The 19,042-nt window shown below is 36.5% G+C and overlaps 1 protein-coding gene across 2 annotated transcripts in view; it reads right to left on the bottom strand.

Annotated features, from left to right (window-relative positions):
- Window positions 1-19,042, bottom strand: part of SLC25A21 (solute carrier family 25 member 21) — a 260,673-nt gene that overhangs the window by 47,976 nt on the left and 193,655 nt on the right. The gene's annotated exons all lie outside the window — the stretch shown is intronic.

A 19,042-nucleotide genomic window follows, 5' to 3' on the forward strand; every position in this document is an offset into this window, starting at 1 on the left:
ATCTGACAGACCATCTGGTTTCCAGTCTGTCGATGCTATATTAATACCGTCAGTTCTCTATGCTTGATTATTGCCCAACATTTCTATTACTTTGTAAATAACAGAACTCAAAAAAAAAAAAAAGAAAAAAAGTAAAAAAAAAAGTAAAAAAAAGAAGAGTCTTCAAGACAAATCACCACTTGCTCATGTACTTGTCATTGTCATTTTTGAATAATGGCCAAACTGGATTTTTCTCCATGTGACTCGTGAATTCAGAGTACAGCATACCCCATTGTTATCAGAAGAAAGATCACCAACTTTTAATTGCACAATATATATAAACACAGCTGGCCTAGTGACTCATTTAGTAATGCAATATGTTATTCCCTAAAACTCTGTTTCAGGTGTGACCTCAGGACTCTTTCTATTCCAGTTGTTGAAGTCTGTGAGATTTACAGTGATTTACTCCTAGACTACTGGGAATATTTAAAAGAATCTTTCTTTTCTGGGATTTCTGAAGGAATGTTTGGACTGTAAATGAGAAGCTGTATCTATTAGATATCTTTTTGGTGTCTGTTCAGAGCACCCTGTTTTAAGAATGACTAATCAGAAGAATGTGCAGTTCATAATTCCGTAAGCAATAATAGTTGATCTCTTTACAGTAAAATATACATTCCCCCAGTGGGAGGAATGTCACTGTGGGAATGTAATGACATTACAGTACAAGATCATGAACAACAATATTAACTGCATTTTAAAAAGAAAGATATATATTAAAATATGCATAAAAATAGTGTTTTAGTGTAGTTAGTAATGGAATACAATTTTTGTAAATATTGCATTGGCTTCTAGATCAAATATTTCTACTGTGAGCCAGGAAGCTGATGAATACTCAGCCCTCATTTGTTAGCAGCTCTGAGTATGTGCCTTTTGTGTCAAACTCCCCTTTCTAGAGGAATCAGCAGGAGTGAGCAGGCTCTCTCTGGGCCTCTCTTTTTTTTCAATAGTCTTGATTTAAGATTTCAGTTACCCCTCAGTAACTGATGTAGTAATCTCTGGCAATACATGGTCTAAGTTAAATATCTGGTTCAAAATCTAGATGCCTAGGGAAATTCTACAGCTAAATAAATAAAACTCAGAACAAAATATTTTTGAAAAAAGACTGTGGTTAGCTTCCAGTGAAAAATGCATAAATAATCAATTAAAGAAATGTTCAACATTTCTTATACTCTTTTTTCTCATTAATTGAATGTGTTTCCAGTGAGTACTCAAGACACTAATGACCACGCTCTTATCAGGCATGTCTGAAGCCCTTTTTCCAATAATGAAACACAAATATAAATATAAGCAAGTTACGGTAAAAGAAAGATCAAACTGTTCCAAAAAGTAGTTACAACTAGATCAGATCCATCAAAAATGTCTGTTTTAAATTTAATTGTTCTCCATAAGTCAGGTCAAACATGAAAAAACAGGAAACAGAAATTAACTAGAATAACTTTCTTTTATTCCAATTTAATACTCAGTGCCTACAAGACTCCAAAACAGATGCTTCTGAGCCTAACTTCAGTGAAGTCTGAGGTACTGACTTTTCTCTACTTCAGAACAATAAAATATTAGGTTATAGTTTTGTAGACATGTATTATGTATCTCAGCAACGGTGCAGCAGCAGATGCAGACCTGATGAAATCTGGTCAAGTTGTGCAGTAGTGGAACGTGCTGCAAAAGCACCAGCATGGCCCCAAGGGGTGCTAATGGGAGAACTAAAGCCCCATAAGTATCCTTCTAAAACCATGCCAGGCTGCATTCATGTGCTAGCAAAATAAGCAGATATTGCTGCCCTGCCTCAGCAATGTCTATAAAAACTTGGCAAGAGGCACCTCTCTACTTCTGCAGTCAGTGCTATCCCTGCAGTGCAGATCTGCTTTTACAGCATGTTTTCTTTCCCAGCAACACCAAGAAATTCCTCTTCAGGGGCTGTAAACGCTCCCCCCAGTGCTGCAGTCCCCACTGCCAGTTCCTGCAGTCCCACAATGTTCTGTTTTGAGGACTTGCCCCTCTCAAATCCCACTTCTCTGGGACACCCCTTTCAGGACTTACAGACTTGATGCACTGTGCTGTGCTACAGACTTTATGTGCTTCATTATTCAGCTACAGGGAACCCGAGTCCAAAGTTGAAACTTTTAATGGGAAAATACATCATAACATGCTGTAGCCTCTCAAAGCAGGCCTGTGGCATGACATCCTGCTTGCTTTCTGATCACAACACCTGCTCTATACAGCTTTGGGTAGACATGCTTATTAAATGCTTGAGTTTTGATAAGTGACCAACCTCCCAGGGGAGGTGATGTTAGAAGAGAGAGAATGTCTAGTTCAGGGTGCTGTAACTGCTGAAGGTGTTGTGACCCAACACCTGATGTGTTGCTATGCTGGGTGAGAAACAGGTTGATGAAACTTCACAGGCTCAAGATAACAGACAGCTATTTCACACAAGCAGAGAACTGGGTTTCATGAGCAGAGATAGTTCTGCAGAGAATAAGCATGCAAGCATGGGGTACTGCAAGACTCCCATTCACTTCGCATAGCAGCCACTTGACTGGATCTACAGCAGATTTAATACCCTACCTCTTATTGCTGTGTAAAGTGCCTAGTGGGGAGCACTTTCCTTCATTTATGATTCATGGTTTACAGTCACCCCTAAAAAACAGACAGTCAGGAAGATAAATGCCTATTATTTTGCAGGGGAAATGGCAGGAAGAATTAGTTACCTCTCTTAACCAGAAAGTCAGGTTCAACTGTCCTTTTCCACATCTGCAAGGGATTTTTTTTTTTTAATAAACTTGTTGTCATAAAGAGTTTAGGGAAAATAATTAGAAGCCATGACTCCATCCAGATGCACTGTCCTTGAGTCACATGCCATGCTCCCCAGACTGATACGTTTTGAAGTACACAGTTGCAAAGGAAATGTAAAATGAGTATTCCCATCTCTACTCTCCCTGCTCTATGACTACCAAAAGAGGCTATAAAATGATGGTTAGACCATGCTCCAGCAAGTGGGAACTAACAGTCTGGATTCCTGTAAGTGCAGAAGGAGTAGGAATCTTCAGTTCCTGGGCAAGCCCTTAAATCCATTGTATAAAGGAAAATATCTTCCAGAGCCTGTTATTTCTCAAAAACAAGGTAGCAGACACAGTTGTATTTTATGAGGAGCCCAATCATACAGCCTACCATGTGTCTCCACCTGGCAACTGCGTGAGCTGTCTTACAGTAAGTTTTAGAGTTAGGTGATAATATCTCTTTCTGAATGTGGCTTTATTTATCTGTGTCACCCATCAGTACCAAAACCAAACTTTCTGGTATTGTCCAGAAAGAGTAGTTTAACTGGGGTTAATTCTGATTTTCTAAATTAAAAGAAGAATAAACACTTTGGAAAAATAGTATTTTATAGTTTGTTCATAAAATGATGTTATCAGTTTTCATGACACTAACTATTGGCACATATTTTCTGGTTTAAGTAAAATGTATCTGTACAGGACTGATTTGTAAGTAGTTTTATTCATAAGCACTTAATACTGTAGCTTTAAAGTAGCTGTTCTTGCACCTTCCAAATCCTGGGGCCTTGTGCACACTCCAGACTGCCACATGTTGCCCTTTGTCCCACTGTCTATCCTGGTAGTACTTTCTAGAGATATGAAGGCATGCACAGTGGTGCTCTGACCATATATTTCTGCCTGCAACAGTCTGGACAGCTTCATTGTTTAGGTGTCCTCTGTGTAGGATGATCTTTAGTAGGTTGCTAAGCAAGCTTTGTAGTTGGCTCTAAGGACAAAGCAGATTTTGTCCCACACATTTAGGGATTATCTCAAAATTCTGCTAAACACAAATAGGTGCTTAAGTTAGTTTCTTTTCTGATGAAACGACTGTCAAGTACACATATGAAGTCAGTAGCAATCCCTGAGGGCTAACAGAATTCTTAGTTCAGCTGTTTTTCAGTGATGGGCAAGTAGTGTCATTTAGATATTTCTGTTACAGTTACACATATACTTATATAAGTGCTTTAAAATTAACTTCTTCCTGTGAGAGAATTTCTATTCACAGGTGTTTATAAAGTGGTCTCAGATGAATCACAGAAGCAGAAGCTTTGGTCATGCATCAGTTAAGGTAGGAAATGTAGACACACAAGGCTAGCTGGAATGCTATCAGGCCTCCCCACATTTCACCATTGCTATCTGCAACATTTGCTATGACAATGAAAACTCATATCTAAGATTAAGAACAAGACTCTTCACAAATGAAAAGAATTGCAATTAAAAAAAAAAGGAAATTATTAAGAAAAATAGTATAACAGATGATGACTAGCCCATATATTTTCAAGTACTGTCTACACAAATTTATCTGAATTCAAATTTTATACAATTCCCATGTAGACTTGTAGAAATGCCTGTTAGACACCTGTTGGCACAAAACATGCCTATTACTTATATGCAAAAGTTATATATAAATTCTGCTTTCCATACTAGGTATCTTAAAACCTAGGGCAATTGTAAAATTAAAAAGTGTGTAATTTAATATGTTGTCTTAAACACAGGTTTAGGGAATATGCCAGAAAACACTTAGAAAGGTAGTGTAGAAGAACTTGGTAAATAATCGGTAATTTTGCAGGTCACTAATGAATGTGGAAAGAGTACTGTTTATATAGAGCCTATGGCACTCTAGACTATAATGATCACACAGCAGGACAGAAGCAAATTTATGTGCTATGCTCTGGAAGGCAACATGAGCTTCGTTCTGAATGAAATTACTTACCTGGCACAGAAGGAATCAAGGAAGGTCCTAAGGAGTAGACAAGCAGCAGCAGCTTATACTGTTCTAAGATCCTGGATTTCTTTTTTTGAAAAATTTTTAAATAAAGTTTTAAAGCACTAGTATAATCTAAGCAATAAGAACCAGGATCTGCACACCTTGAGTAGTTTCCATGGAAATTTGCTCTTTTCCTCTGCTGAGAACCAAATACTACTGCTTACATAAACCAGAAAGAATACATTCCAGTTTCTGCACTGTTGTATGTTGTACCCTTTCACACCTACTTCTAGAAAATTTTTTATTCTTCTACTTCTGTCTTTGTGTCATCTTCTGTTATGGAACTCTTTGCTTCTCTTTTTGCTTCTCTAACTACCATCGTTCCCCAGACTCTTTCTATGTCAAATACCTGCTAAGAATGCATTTCATGTAGAAGGTCTCTCAGCAATAATACACCAAGTTAGACAAGTTTCTGTGTATTTCTCCCGACTGACCTTTCTTTTCTTAATTTTTTGCAACATGTGTACTTATTTTCAATTTTATATCTGATTTAGGCCATCTCACTAGTAGCACAAAGGAGAACGCTAATATTTTGAAACAGTGGGAAGGAATAAATCTTTATATAATACTACCACTAGCTTGAGTATGAAAATGAGGGTTGTATAGCAATTATAGGTTGAACTTGAGGGGATTAATTATCACTTAAAAAGAAGCATATACATTTAAGCAGCACATATTACCATCTGTATTATGGTAAAATGACAGTCTATCTGCCAGAAGCAGGATATCTATTATGTAATTTGAAATTAGAGTTTCTATAGCATATTTACTAGCTAGTAAGTAAACAGTTGTACAGAATTTTTATGGATGTGGCTAGAATGGACATTTTAGCAGCCCCTAGTCAGCTTAAACTGCTGTGCATACAAGGCTAGTAACAAACAAAGGCTAACACTTGCATGGCTATACCTTAAAACAGTGCTTTATTTTTTCATATATACTAGATTTCCTTATATCCTGGAATATAAAAAGGAAATTTAGGATTCTAATGAATTATAAATTCTTTGGGCAGTATCTGAACTTCCCAAAAAGTTGGCAAACAGCATGAAACACAACTCAGGCTTTGGCCATAGAGAGATTCTAATGTCCTCAATAACATTTTAACTTTGCCTTCATTCAGAGTAGCTTCCAGAATAATGGTCAACAAGTAAAGAAAGCATTAAATTAGAGCACAGACTTCAAAATCTGGTATAGGAATTACTGGGGTCATGAAAAAGAACTGGCTATAAGAAATAATTCCTGAATTTTTGAACACACCAATCCCATTTGCGATAATTTCATGAGTGACCTGTCCGGTTCTGTGATTAATTCTTTGTATGCCTCCATGATTAACCAAAATATTTGCACAGAACATAAACATTAAGACATAAAGAGTTATATTAAAATTACTATTTAGGTGTAAACTTGCATATAGTGAGAAACGGGGAACTGTATTTTAATGACAGCACTGGGTTCTCTTCCTTAAAAGAAAGAAAACTGAAGACCTGATATAAAGGCTTTAGCCAACAGAATACTTTCCACTACGGAAAGGATGTGAATCAGGCCCTTAAAGTAGCAACTCATTTAGTACTGGCTGCTAAATTTATAGCACTTCTTTATTTTCTCTAAGCATAACAGCATCCATTCATCACACTGCAGTAACAAAGCCGTAACCTGATATATGACAAATATTACAAGCTTAATGGCTGATGTCCATTACTGATGGGACCTGCTCACCATTTAGAAAAGATTGGCACTGAAGGATTACTGAGCAAACATAGCACCTGAAAAAACTTGCATGCAGGAGTCTGTCATCAGGTGTGTGATCGAGGGCATTATCCGAGAACGCCGGCTCTTATCTTCGGTTGGAAACTGCTGCAATTGCCAACAATTCTCAACAAAGAGCTTCCGTCATGGAAGGCTGATACACCGAGCCAGTCTGGTGATGGTTTACCTTCCCAAGGCTTCATTCCTTTTTATGGATCACCTGAGACCAAGCAGCACACCAGTCTTTAATAGCTTAAATAGCAGGACAACCTAGCAAACTGATGACAATCAATGGAAAACCAATCCTTTTGGTAGAAAGACAAAATTCCAAGCATTCCCTCACAGTGACTTAGAAAGACCTACTTCTAAAACTGCATTGTCCCAAACAGGATGCTGAGGAAAAATTTCTTGCCACTGATTCCTAGCATTTTGCAACGACAGCTAACTCTCCCTATACTAAACTGCTCACTAGTAAATTTTTCACATTTTACATCACTATAATTGTTCTCAGGAATACATTAAATTGCCTTTTCCCCTTTTTCTCTATGTAACTTTAAATTTAAATTAACTAATGTAACTTTAAATTTAAAACTAATAAAATTACTATTATAAAATTTTGGAGAAAGCCTATGAAAATTGCTATTTGTACATACTGCTATTTTTCTTGTAAAGTTACAGCTTTGAAAAATTATTAATTAATTGCAATTATTAACATAAACTGTTGAAATACTGATGAAGACATTTTCTTTTTCTCAAAAATGGGACAATGTATTTCATTTGCACAGAATTTTTAAAAATGTAACTGAAAGTTTTGGGTTGCCTTTTACATACTTCTTAAAGAATACCTAAATTAATTTTGATATTTTAATTCAATTACCCATTTGTTAAGAAATGATGAAAAAATTGAGATGAAATTCTTTAATATGTTGTGACCCAATAAACATGAAAATCTGATTATGCAAGTATGCCATTTTGTGTCTTCAAAGAGGCATATTATATGAGAATATATTAAAACAAAGGCTCAAGAGCTACTTAGTACTTTACTTTTATCCACAAAATGGATTATTCTACATCACAGTGGCAAAAGAATAAAGGTTACCTATACACTAAATGGTAATCCATACTGGAGATAGATGATATTTCCATATAAAAGTGGTGTAAAAAATGAGCTCTTAAAATACCTGAGGCATTTTTAGATATTATAAAGTATTTTATACAAAAAACCATTTGAATTTATATTTTTACTTTAAGACATAAGTGGAATATTTTTTTTGTTATAAAATGGGGTTTTGCAAATGAAAGAAGGTGCATTGATCAAAACTTGATTTTTGTTGTCAGGATATAAAATCATTTTACATGGGATTCAAATAATGAAAAAAATGAGTTTCACTAAGAAATGTTCTAACCGTAAGTAATCTGAGCTGCTGCCTAGGTTGGGAGGCATGAGGAGTGTGGAAGTATTTGTCCCTGCCGTAGAGTTCAATTGCCACAAAGAACAACAAATAGATGTATTGGGTTTGGCTACCAAATTCCTATGATGCAGAGGTGTTTACTTATTATGGAAAATTCCATATATCAGATTAAAATAAACCCCCAGAAATCTTTCTGTACTTGAGACACCCAGTGCATGATAGTCGGCTACAAAACTGTATACACAAGTTCAGGCAAAGCCAAAATATGCAAAAACACACAAACACTGAATGCAAGCAGAAAAAAAAAGCATGGGAATTGATCTTGTATTCATAGCTGGAGCCAATGCTTCAGTTAGAGTTACTGCCCCACATGCTACATGAAAGCTTTAGAAATTTACTATGAAGTGCCTGCCGGCTTACTGTGAAAGCAGCTTTCTACACCGGATAGACAGAATGCAACGGTACAGCTTATCTGTGCTTATATGCATGCATTCCTGTAAGGAGGTGCAGAGTGTTATACATGCACTACACTTGGTGTAGACATTTTTATAATTAAATAAAATGATTTTTATTGCATTAAAGTTAGTATTTTTATCTATAGGATAAAAAACCACAGTGGGCTGTAAGCAAAGTTGCATAAGCAAAGAACGTGAAAACTAAAAATACCAACCTCATACTTTTATAGAATTTTATTTTCTATGAAGAGGCAAATAGCATAACAGTCAAAATAAACTATTTATTTTTCACAGTTTGATTCTCAGAGTCATATGGAATGCAACGTGCCCTGAAGTATGAGTTAGCATTATATAAAAATACACTCTTCTAAAATACTTCCATACTTGATGCTAATTCCTCATTTTACCTGATTTTATTTAAGATATATTCCTTGGAAAGTCTACATAACTGTCAAATATTCATAGCTATTTACCTTGCCTTTTTATTTTGGGTCAAGCAAAATTTCTTTCAGAATGTGAAGCATGATATACAGGAAGACTTCAACTTGGGTAAAGAATATTGCAAAGAGAAGAGAGGTTGGTAATAGTGTTAGAGAGAAATGATCAGCATACCTAGCAGTTACTGCTGCAACGGTAGCTGTTGAGTGTGACTCAACAAAAAGAAGCCTGTGAGGGAAAGATTGTGTTTCTAACAAAGATGTATTTTAGAAGTTTCTCATATAATGCTATTCATCTTTCAACATTAAAAAAGAAACAAAAGTAATTTATTAGGGAAAAAATGAGGATATCTATACTTTCAGAGTATGGCATAATACAAAGTTGTTAGTAAAAATATTGTAAGTAACATATAATTAACCTAGCCTGAAAACAAAAGTGTGATGTGTATTGAAAAAATTCTGCCTATTCTAATAGGTAGATGTGGTCTTATTATAACTTCTTAATTTACAGTTAAAATAATGAGCAAATGTATATAATATAAAGTTTAATTATTTCTGGAGTGAAAATGTTTTATCACTGAATGCAATATTTTATTTTGCATAGGATCTTCACCCGCATTTTTTTTTGACATTTAAAAATTTTAGGGGTTCAAATTGAACAGATTTACATATAAATAAACAACTGAGGACTATAGTAATTAAAAGGATTGGCATAAAAAAGACAAAGCTGTGTTTTCAGATGTAACCAGTGAAGAAAACTAAATTAGATGAGGTGAAGAAATGAAAATTAGAGAGATATAATAGTGTATTTATAAATATGAAATATAGTCTAAGAAATATGCCAAATGTAATGAAAAAAAAAAGATTATTTCTTCTCTTGCCCTCTTCAAACTACAGCTTAGAAATGTCTATTTTAAAAAGAAAGATTTTGGCCTAAACCACTGTTGCTCATTTTCACATGCATGCTTCCTACAGCTTAAATAAAAATGCTTTACTTTGCATTTTACGCTGTCTGCCAGGTATTTCCTGTGAACATCCCATCTAAAATCTCTTGGTTCTAGTAACTAATGCCTGTAAAGAAAATCTTGGCAATACTGTAGTTCTAAGCTTCACAAGCAGCCATTTTAAACAGAAAGCTGGTTTCGTTGTGTTGACAATCACAGTTTAAACTGATTCCTTCCAGATGAAAAGATGCTTTTTCAAACAATGTAATAAAAGTGTAAAGTCAGCTGTTCTAAGAACATAAAAGTGATTTATCTGTTCTCTGGTCCCTGTTTTTTCCCTGGATACAGTGGAATTTTTCTTTTAAAGAATAGGTTAACAATTAATGGCTACTAGAAGCCCAAATTACAGAGAAATAAATAACAATTTGCCTTTTAAAGAAACACAACACATAACCACAATTTCCATCTCATGATGCATCCACTATTGTGTTTATGTTAAATGTTAATGGATAGATTTACATAACAGATACATAGTTAATTCTGACAGCTGACTATTGATAATGTCATAATCAAGTTTCAGAGCTATTACCTTTGATAAGAAAGAGGTTTCAGATAAGATTTCAGATACTTTTATCTGCCTGCAGCTAGGCATGACAGCCTTGCACTGGCTCAGATTTGAGAGATCTCCACCCCTCCATCAGGGCTAGAATCAGTTTCTCACCTTTAAAATTCAGGTTTCAGTTCTGGAGACTCTGATGGCACAATATATATCCCATTTCAGAACGAGTGAGTTGTGTAAGGAAAGGTCCCCAAAAAGCAGCATGGTCCAAAAGGATGACTTAAGCTTATTTAGCCACTTGAACGCTAATTCATGAAATCCTTGCTCAGAGAATATGCAGCCCTGGCTGTGACCAGTCTCAGACAGGTCTTGGTTCCTGACCTGAAAAATTCTCACTAGCTGAAAATTTTCATACAGCCCTGCGGGAGCCAAGGAAGCCCCAGACAAGGGCAACATATATGGCACACCCTGTGCAAGCTCTTACCAGATTTCTAACTCTAGATGGCTCTCGGTGCAGCAGCCTGGCTGCCTGTGGAGCACCCCTCTGCAGAGGGGAACCACCTCCAGGAGGTTTCGGGGCTCAGCTGCAGCCCCACATCACTGCCTGAAGCGGGGCAAATGGTGCCGGGCAGAAATGTCCCCAGCAGGGCCCCAGGTGCAAACCTCTGCTAGGAACACCAGGGAATGTTGCTGTCACTGCTGTGAAATACTGCAGCCCCTCACACTGAACCAGTTACTCAAGTGAGAGAAACTTGTGGCCATTATCCTGGGCTACCAAATTTGGGAAATATGCTCCTTGCATTCAGAGAACATAAACACACTCAGAGAATCCAATGATGCAGCACAGTATAATTTCCATACATTAGACTAAAAGGAGTTTTCTTAGAAGCATAATTATTACATTGATCTATTTAAACAAAATGTTTGAAACTAACAGGAACCTAATGTGGTACAATGCTAAATATGCTTGAATGTTAAAATCATAAGGGCTAAAAATTTAAGCTCTGATGATCTTTCATTAATAGAGTTGATAGATGAAAATGGATTGTAAACAATTCTTATAGGTATATTCTTACTACTGTAAGTATAGACATCTTACAATGCAGTCATCTGAACCCAGACTGAGGCCCGTAGGAGCTACTGCTATAAATACTATAATGAGGTCTATTTACATTATATTAGTAGAAAATAGAGGTATTCAAGAAGTCATAATTTCAAGATTACAACACTGATTATGAATATATTTGAAACTTAAGAACAAAATACAATTTGGACCTTTAAAAAGTACAGAACAGACACTTACCCAATGTAAACAGGTGTACCTCCTGTGGCCTTAGCAAATGATAATGACTAATGCCATTTAAGGTCTGGCCTGCTTACTTCTAAGGTGCACATAAGATTTACATTATTTTATAGTGTTCTGTTCCTATGGGAAATAAATAAGAACATGTTTCATCTTTAAAGCATATGATTCTCAGGAGAGATTCTCTAAGAGTGTCCTTGTTTACTATGTTGCCATATACACCAGATCAAATTTTGCAAGTAAAATGCGTGTCCATCAGTAATAAAAATGTAGTTAGCCAAATGCTACCCTTAGTTACACCAGTACAACCTCACTGTATTTCAGAGAGCTACACACATAAAACTGGGAATAGAAGTTTTTCACATTCCAGAGCCATTTCTTATGTTTTCAAGTGTTAACATATGAAGATGAGGTTAGGTAACTTCCAGTCAGGAACAGAGAATTGCTGCCTGAAGGGGATGATGAAAACCTCATGATATTAACATCACTGTAAATACTGCTGACTATCTGGAGACAGCACAGTCCACTGAATGGGTCACTAGCCTTGATCAATTCAGGATATCCAGCTTCATGCTTAAAACTGCCACTACCTCCATGTATGTCCTCAGACAAACTAGTTCACAAAATGTATTGCAGAATAAGTTTTCAGACCCCTTCTGAATGAGGAGCCTGTATCAAAGAATGCAATTTTACATCCAACACACATGTCCCTCAGAGTTTTGCTACTAACATGCCGCTGTGGGGCAAAGAAATGACATGATATCAGGCTGCTCCATGAGAACCACCTGTGTGTATGCTCCTGTCCAGATCTACTGAACTCCCTGGCACTTTACACCTCAGTATCCCCATTTGTACAGTTGAGATAGTGGTACTACCTTCTCTGAAGTGTTTTGAGATCTATAGGTTAAAAGAACAAGTATCATCTTTGTTTCATGACTGACTAGTTTTGCAAAAACATATAGTCACTTGGGATTGTTGGCAAAACTTCACTGGATTAGGAACTGGTTAATTTTTATCTACTTTTAGACTAAGAGAATGCATGAACACTTTATAAACAGGTAGGCATACACATTATGTACATCCATTTTAAAACATAAGGAGGCATCACAATTTCCTGAGAATTTTGCTATCTTTACTGGGAAATGAGACAAAATTGAATAACCAAATGTGAATGTTTATTTACAAAAGGAAGCAGAACGCATATGACCTTCATAATGACACACAAAAGATGTCTCTTTTGTGGCTTATTTTATCTAAAACCTTGTGAGCATAATATAAATCACAATCTTAAAGTAAATTATCAGGGAAATTCTGTAAGTCAGATTTTTCTGCCTTCCTCTTCTCTGATGTTGAAATTAGTCTTAATGATGATTTTACTCAAGGTTGTACCATCATTTATGGCTTAGCACCCATTCAAAGTAAGAACAAACCTGTCAGTTTTAAGTCACAAGTCCAGACAAACTATAGATAACCAAATGGAACTGAAAACAGTAAGGCCAATATTGCACGTAGGTCTATGTAGAGTAAGACATGGGGTAAAGCGAGAGTAAATGGCACAAGAACAGTCACAGGGAAAGCAGATCTATTACTCTGCATATATATGTCATGGATTATGAAGAAGGAACTCTTGCTAATTACTAGGAAGAAGTTCTGAAATTCTTTTCTCATGGGGCACATAAAGTCTATGCTAAGGCACTTTTTTTACTTTCACTGCAGCTCTGTGAACCCCATTCCCCACAGGGCCATGTGAATCTTGTCTTCCAAACTGCACAGGCATGAGGGAACTTGCTGAGGAGTGTCATGGTTTGACTGCAAGAGTCAAATCTCAGAAAAAAAAGACAAAACAAATGGAATCGCTCACTTCCAAAAGCAAACGTACAGATTAAACAGTTGATAATTTTAATTATACACTATGAGACCTTGCCACATCCTTACCTAAATTTTGCAAGCTCATTCTCCCTGAAAATACGCAAATAGTAGCTTTTCTAACATTGAGTGTTTCTTCTCTAAAGATATGCAAAGTAAGCAAAAGGGTTTAAAAACTCAGCTCTACAACTTTAATTTTTATCCACAAAAGCCAACAGATTTCACACAGGTTTACAGTTTAAGCCAATACACTGTCTTTCACAAGTTCAGTTACAGTTCTCAGTTCAGCAAGGTGTTATAAAGCTTAATTGACATTTTACTTTTCAGATTATATTATTTCACACAGGACTGTAATAATTATTTCTGATATTCTAAATCACAGGGTTTTAGTGAAGTCCGCAATAGACACAATAGTATGGCAGGAAGATGCCAATGTAGCATAATGTGACCCACAAAATAATGCTACAATGTGTGGGATAAAGAGAAAACAAATTAGCAATATACTATGGACTATGGGGATGCGTCGGGATAGAGACAGAGAGACATATTGGTACTGTAGTGCCCTTTTTTTCACCTCCAGCCTCATTTTAGCAAGGCTTGTACAAGTATTACAAGTTCGTAACTGTGAGTCAGGCTGACAGGGCTATAAAAGAGATGGATCTATGTATAGATATTTCTGAAGTACAAGTGGTAGCAGACCTTTCTCAGTGTTCAGGTGGAAGTTACTCTTCCTGTAATGGGTGCAGAAGAGAAAAGATGCTTGTACTTCAGTTTGCAAGATCACAGCCTCTGAAACTGGCAGTGCAGATGGATCTCTACTAAGAAACAAGATTCTCAAAGGTAGCAAGCAAGCATGGGTCCAAGTTCACTTCTGCTCCTGCTGGTATGAAGTGCTAACAAGAAACCAAAGAGTGGGGCAGGTAGCTGTGGGGTGAAATAACTTCTTAATCTATCACTTCTGCTCTCCTCAGAGCACTTAAAATAGAGCCTAAAGTCTGGTCTTTTGATACCACAAGAATGTTTGCCTCCAGTGAGTGGAAATGAATCTCCACTTCATAACTGCTTATTGGGAAAAGGGATTTTTTGGCATGACTGTCTCTGTCATACTTCCCTGGTTGGCAATTTCATTGAAGGATTCAGGTGCAGGGTAGCCAAGTATTTGTATCTTGTATAACACTTATTTGGCAGTCTTTGATAGGTCTCCTCAGCCCAGCTGGAAGAGCACACATCCAGCTGGGCCCCAGGAACGGGTGGTTATGATTACTGGTGAGTGCCAGAGGCCGGTGCTTGCCTGCAGGGCTGGCAATCCTGCAAGTCTCCTTCCCTGACCTGTTGGCAGTTTGAAGCAGCGAAGTATCATCTGCAGCCAGCTGGGAGAGCCAGGCCTCAAGAGCACTGCTGTAGTTCTGAAGCACTTGTTACCATGACAGATAGCCAATGGATAGAGGCAGGACAAAGGAGAGTGCTAAAAAACTTCTTAATTGATGAATGATCGCTGATACCATGTAAGCAAGGAGCCCTCCAGCTTCTGCATGTTTGCTGACAACTCCACACTCATCCAGCTCCTGCTTGGTCTTGGCTGTTCTCCCACCTACTCCACCCATAGCTGACAAGTTTTGTGCAGCTTTATAACCTAATCCCACTAAACGTATGACTCAGGGTGTTGCTTATTAAAAAAAGGTGTGTGATCATACAGACAATTATAGGTACAAGAAAGTGTGGTAAGGTGGTGCTGAGAACAAGACAGGAATAGTTATAAAGCTATTGGGCTGTGTAAACATGGAGGTAATTGCTCCTTCCCAAACCAAATTCAACATAAATAATCAAATAACTCAGAAAAAGTGATGAAATCTCAAATGATCAATGACAAATTGTGTTTTGCACTTTCCCAGGACCATCTAGTTCTAAGGTTAACAGAACTTTAAACTGTAACTTATTCAAATGTTGAGTTATAAAACTGGAAACCAGGACACTACTACCTTTACTATTTCAGGCAAGGTAACCAGTGAATGAGAAAGTAACAGGTATCTTGACCGCGTGCTTACCAAGCCAACTCTAACCCAGAACGTTTACTGTTAAAATTATGAGCCCATGAAAATCCAAGTTTATAAGAACAAAGTTGTTTACAGACTTGAAATAACAGCATCCATCATTTTAATGCTGTAACTCCAAATTAAGACAGTGCAGATGGGCATAATTTTCCATTCTTAATATGAGACACAACACCATGTGTCTTTAATATAAATGCAACATACACATTCAGCTAGACAGTTGGTTTATTCTTACATTTCATATTCAAACCTAAGTCATTAACAAAGAAAAAATGAGTGAATACAAATGCAGTAAAGATGATGATGATACAAAAATCAGTCATTTAACATAATCCAACCTCTTATTTGCAGGATCTAAAAAGAATGAAAAGTTTTCTCTATTAATGGTTTCAGTTAATCCTGTATTCAAACATTTTCCCCAATAAACATCAGATTATTTTTATGTTGGCTATAAAGCTGTCACTCCTCAATAAACAGATATGCTCCTGGTGGGTTTATCTCTGCTGTCAAAGATCTGTCAATTCATGCATCATGTTGTAAGTGAAACCAGAGAAGCTGGGATGCATGGCTCCTGGTGAATCCAGCTGAGCAGAGGTTGCTCACCACCTAAGAGGATTCACGCTGCTACAGCCCCTGTGCAGTCAGTCAGCAGCAACTGGACGTGCTCAACACAAGCTTGCAAAAGCCCTGAAGTTAATACTTCTGCCTCTCTTTAATAGAAAGCTATGTGACCTTTAATGCTCTGCTCGACTGAGCCTTCCTTTAGTGAGTCTCAATTAAGTTTTATGTTTTGTGGCTCCCATTTTCTTGTAAGACAAGAAAAGAGTTCAAGGGATGGATCCTTCTTTGAAGAATTTAATTCCCTGTGGAGAAAATTTATTTCCATCTAAAGAGCCATTCGAAGTTTAGGGATGGGAGATTTTGCAGGACTTTTTTCACTGTGGTTTTTTTGGTTAAGAAATTTTTAGTATTTTGAGAAGATAAAGGAATCTTCAGATTCTTTGAAAAGGACAGTGTTTTATTAGTGGTTAGACTGGAAATAGTTCCTCTGTCCTTTTTATTATAATGAGGAGAAAATCAGAGGGATGGTTAAAGAAATCCTGGCCTTTATTTGTGATGAAGAAGCTTTCCATGAAATCATCAGATTGTTCCTGTGATACTGTAGTAACATAATACTGGTTAATTATCAGTAAGAGGCATAGCAGGAAATGAAACATTTGCGTATGGATTCATAAAAATAAGTACTTCCTAGGCTGATTCTATGTACTTAACCCCAACATAACAAGGGAAAAAAATTAAGGCATTAGAGAGTGTCTTGTCTGAACTGGGCTCTGACATTCTAGCTCACCGTAGTTGCTACTATTGAAAATATAAGTACAAATGAGCACAAGCACTATTCCCAAATGTAAACTTTTTCAGGAGCATTAGTAACATTTATTTTCTCACTGCGTTCATTTATTAAATTAGTTTGTTTTGCTGTCAACGTAAAATCCCATATGTCAGTAGTGAATTCTGAGTGCTGGAGAAAGATGTCTAGACTCTTTATAGTCAACGTACACTGAATTAGATATTTCAGAAAATCACTCTAAAAATGCCACACACTGATGAGGGGATGTCATATTGCCAATCTGAAATAAACATGAGGCATGAATGAATTTCTTACACCCTTCTCCCAGATTTACACATCTGAAGCCGAACAATTAATAAATCGGTTTTGTTTGCTTGGTATCTAAATGTGAAGCCCCTTCTTGGTGCTCTCTTTGCATATTTTTGTGGTGACCAAAGGAAGGGGTTGGTTATCATGATTCAAGGTTTCCACTAACTAAAATACAGTCACCTCTCTCACTTCCTCACAAGTGTCATAATCATCATGCTCCAGAAACTGGACAACCTGTGCAGATGGCAATGCAAGACTCATGGAATCAAACAGGTTTTTCAGGATTAGTTGATTACTTTTTAAATTTTTAGCCAAAATTTAAGATTATATTGTATTTGAGATTCATTTCCTTTTTTCCTACTGATGACTGTTTAAATGTGACCTTCTGCCTCTACCTAACTACCAGAAGAAAAATAGGTATTCATAGAATTTGCTTTTTGTTTAGATCAGTATTGATTTAAATATACTTCTGCAACAGGCAAGTAAAACTCTGTATTAGCTCTAGCCTGACAGAAATTTAGTGCAATCTACTGCTAAATTGTGATTTAAATATATAATAATTTAATGTAACAATCTTCCTGCTTACAGAGTCATGTCTTGATAAAAATATAAACAAATATTCTGGTTTGGTTCCAACATTGGTGCACAAATATCCTTGTGAAGAAAATAACCCAATCCAACCCAACAATCTTCATCTCTCCTTCGGGAAGTTCATTCACAGATGGCTACTGTGCTTAGACCCTTCATCATTTCTCCACAGTCAGTTTATGCATGTTAGGCAGCACAGTGTGTGAACAATGATGGAGTCAAACCCATAGAATAAGTAACAGCTACATCTCTGAGAAGCATTTGAAAATCACAATATATAAAACAATTGAAACATATAGTATTTGTTTCCTTCTCCCCCTCCCCCAAATAGTAAGGGAACTGTATTTTGTATGGTACATTGAAGTTTGCAGTGTTCTACTGTTACTTTATACATATGGGTTATACAAATATCCAGTTACACAATATAATCATATAGGTAATAAAATACAACCCTAAAATCAATTAACTTGGAATCTGTCTCTTGATTTAGACTCGTTCTCCAGATATGCCTACCCATTCTGTATTTTAGATTTTGTGACTACTTCAACAAAATAAAAATAACAGTGAGTTTGGATGAGATAAATAGCATTTTAATGCTCACTGATTTAAATACTGAAACTAGTTCTTTATTTAAAAAGGTTGACATGATTGTAAATATTAATACTTCCTATTGCAAAAACATAGTTTTCTTTTAAGAAGCAGTAAAAACATATGCTCAGCTTAGAAAACCCCAGAAACCATCATTTCTGTGAAATCTTTTTAGCTTTTAAGCTTTTTAATGCCTTGTAGTGATATTGCACAACATTAGTCTTTCATTGAATATGAATTTACCACTGATAAGGGCAAATGTGACAACTTCCTCTCTCAACACCTTAATGAAACTTCTCTACATCTCCCTACTTTAGCAATTCAAACCATCCAGGTCTATATCTACACACTGATGTAGTGTAGCTTAGCCGAAACTCACTGCAAGAACAAAAACTGGTCTAGTTATTAATTTTCACTGCTCGTCTCACCTCTCTCTTTTTCCAGTACAGCTTGTGGACACAAGAAGTCTGCATCACCTCACCTATGCTGCCTCCATACGTGGTATCTATGCCACTATATATAAGAACAGTTCAATTTTGATGAATATATGGATGAAAAATGGGTTGCTATTGCATTTACAAAGTTCTTATGGAAAGCCTGCCA

The sequence above is a fragment of the Athene noctua genome, chromosome 6, assembly GCF_965140245.1.
Source record: "Athene noctua chromosome 6, bAthNoc1.hap1.1, whole genome shotgun sequence".
NCBI lineage: Eukaryota > Metazoa > Chordata > Aves > Strigiformes > Strigidae > Athene > Athene noctua.